The sequence below is a fragment of the Myotis brandtii genome, unplaced genomic scaffold, assembly GCF_000412655.1.
Source record: "Myotis brandtii unplaced genomic scaffold, ASM41265v1 scaffold561, whole genome shotgun sequence".
NCBI classification, from domain to species: Eukaryota; Metazoa; Chordata; class Mammalia; order Chiroptera; family Vespertilionidae; genus Myotis; species Myotis brandtii.
In genome coordinates this window covers 1687348-1687647 of record NW_005370085.1, presented here as the reverse complement: position 1 = coordinate 1687647, position 300 = coordinate 1687348, and the positions used below count along the sequence as shown (strand labels likewise).

General features: G+C 49.7%; 1 protein-coding gene across 1 annotated transcript in view; it reads left to right on the top strand.

Annotated features, from left to right (window-relative positions):
- Positions 1 to 300, top strand: part of VPS33B (vacuolar protein sorting 33 homolog B (yeast)) — a 23321-nt gene that overhangs the window by 15381 nt on the left and 7640 nt on the right. The window lies entirely within an intron of this gene.

Here is a 300-nt window from a genome sequence, read left to right as displayed (position 1 = left end):
CTGGGGAGGGAGATGTGATGGGACATCTGCCTCCGGAGAGGAGATCCCTGTTCACCCGGCAGATGATGCTCTTGTTTGGTCCAAAGCCGGAGTGGGGGACGTCCAGCCCGCGGGCCGTATAAGGCCTGTGAAATCATTTGGTCTGGCCCTACTCAGGCATTAGGGGTGAGTTAGTTAAATGTTTGACCAAATAGAGCAGGCTAATTTAAAAAAAAATATTGATTTTAGAGAGGAAGGGAGAGGGAGAGAGAGATGGAAACATCAATGATGAGAGAGAATCATTGATCAGCTGCCTCCTGC